This window comes from Mauremys mutica, chromosome 4 (genome assembly GCF_020497125.1).
Source record: "Mauremys mutica isolate MM-2020 ecotype Southern chromosome 4, ASM2049712v1, whole genome shotgun sequence".
NCBI lineage: Eukaryota > Metazoa > Chordata > Testudines > Geoemydidae > Mauremys > Mauremys mutica.
Window position 1 is genome coordinate 37853435 of NC_059075.1, and position 2772 is coordinate 37856206.

Sequence of the window (2772 nt, forward strand, 5' to 3'; positions counted from 1 at the left end):
ATACAATGTTTAGCATATCTGTCGCATAAATACATTGCAGAGCCAGCTATTACCATTTGAATGCCTGTTCTCACTTTCTGGTGACTTTTTAAATTAGAAGTGGGCAGCATTATCTCCCGTAAATGTAAACAAACTTGTCTTAGCGATTGGCTGAACAAGAAGTAGTATTGAGTGGACATGTAGGCTCTAAAGTTTTTTACATTGTTTTGTTTTTAGTGCAATTATGTAACAAAAAACCTACATTTGTAAGTTGCATTTTCATGATACAGATCGCACTACAATACTTGTATGAGGTGAACTGAAAAATACTACTTTTATTTTTACAGTGCAAATATTTGTAATAAAAATATAAAGGGAGCGTTGTACTCTGTGTTGTAATTGAAATCAGTATATTAGAAAAAGTAGAAAAACATACAAAATATTTAATTTCAATTGGTATTCTATTGTTTAACAGTGCCATTAAAACTGCGATTGTGATTATTTTTTAGTCACGATTAATTTTTTTGAGTTAATCCCATGAGTTGACTGTGATTAATTGACAGCCCTAAGTATTACATCTAGGAACAAAGAATGTACCCAATATCTATAGAATGGGGGACTATCCTGGAAAGCAATGACTTTGAAAAGGATTTATTGGACACAGTGGACAAGCAACTGAACATGAGCACCTAATGGAATGCTTTGGCAAAAAAGCTAATGATCCTTGGATGTATACAGGTATACAGCATTGGTGAAGCCAATAGAACATTACTATGTAGTGTATGTAGAAGTGTATGGTTCTGGTGTCCACATTTTAAAAAAGTATGCTGAAAATTTGAGAGTGCAGAAAATAGTGACAAATTATTAGAAAGCTAGAACAAATTCCTTTCCCTGTAAGGAAGGATAAGATTTTATAATGATGAAAGTTGTTTTTCTCCTTATTCTAACCCCCACCCTCCTTGCACTCTTCTTTCTCAGCTGCATTTAGGTGCACAATCACAGGGAAAAAGTAAAATACTGTGATATTAAAAATCACAAGTTTTGTTCTTCCAGGTGATTTTTCGCAAAGTGCCTTTGCTGCCAACTCTCATCTTAGGCATTTATTCTCACTGTACTGTTGCTGATTTGAAAGGCAGAAGGTTGAAGTAATGTAGGAGATAATATGCTTTGGGATTTCATTGGATAATACTTACCCATCTGGTTCAGCCCATCTCCAAGAGCAACTAGATACACTGTGGAGGTGGCAGAAAGATGATAGACAAAGGAACATTCTTTCTCTGAAGTCTTCCTGCTGGATGTTGCAAATTAGAAAGACACCTGTTGCTGAGTCTAATGATCTTTTCTGTCATTTATACTATTTGCTCTATAACAGTGTTAATGTTGCTGTTATACGTCCAAAGGCCTAGGATACAGAGGAGCTATAGTGGTGAAGCAGCTGAGGAAAGTAAAGTAAAATTTGAATGGCAAAGATCTGCACTTGCAGGACAGTCTGTAGCTCTTTCAGCTTCTGCTTTAAACATTATTTCATGGATCAATTTTGTTCTTTTTCTCTTTGAGAGAAGAGAAGGAAGAAGAGAAGATAGTTATCAACCATAATAATCACCCAGTCTCACAAGGTGGAAAACAATCTATGCTTCAACTGGTAAGCTTGATCTGAGATGATGAGTTTGAGTCTCATGTTTTGAAAGAGAAGGACTTTTAAGTTTGAGACTACAAGGTTCATGCTACTAAAATTATATGCTCAGTTTATCTTTACTGACTACTTCTGTGTAAGGAAAAACATGATAGTATAGAAGCATAATTACTAATCCTTATAATAATGTAAGGAGTCATCAGCTCTCAAACAGCCCATCATCTACAATGATCTTGGTCTTCAGACAACCTGTGCCAGATGCAGAGAGGGAGGAAACTTGAGTGCTGATAGGAAAATGGAACACAGGGTGAAACAACAAATTCCTCTAACTCTGTTGCGATAGAATTACAGGACATAGGAAGATTCTATCAACCTCTACTGATTACCAAATCCAGGGTAGTAAACTGCTTCAATCCTGAGTGCCTACAGACTGCATCAGAACAACACCCAGCACTAGGTACTGTGAAGAACTATCATCCTACTTTGCTGAAAAGATTGTGCATATTCAGGAAGACTTCTCAAATAGCATAGATCTGCTCCCCCTATACCAAACAGTCTCATTTTTCCTGGGGTTCAAGGAAATAATCTAATCAAGAAATATTGAATGCCCTAGGAGTATCGAGACTAAACAGTGACTCTGACCATTCTCTTCCTGACTTGTGAAGTCATGAGCAACTGGTGGTACTCATGGTGGTGCTCATGACAAATAGCCCATGCATCATTCATTCAAGTAACGAATCTTCCCTTTCTCCAATCATGCAATAGTTCAACCAACACTGAAGAAACTCGCCTCAAATACATCCATTCTAGCCAACTACTGCACAGTAACAAAAACCTCCTTTTCCTGAGCAAGCTTATAGAGAAGGCCAACTCCAAGAAGCAGAGCTGTTCAAATGCCACAACGATCAGTTTTTGAACTCTCCTCTGTTTGGAGTATGAACTTTGTACAGTTTGAAAATCAGGCAGTGTTGCAATTTAAAAAAAAGGTCTAGTCAGTGACAAGTCACAGTGAAGGTAACATTCTTGGGGAAAAGCCTGCAGATGTCAATTAACTATTACATTGTTTTCATTTGTTGTCTCTGGGTGCTAGCCATCAAGATACTTGAGTGCCTAAATCCTACTTTTTAGGTACCACTGTGCACCACAAAACTCCAGTTCAG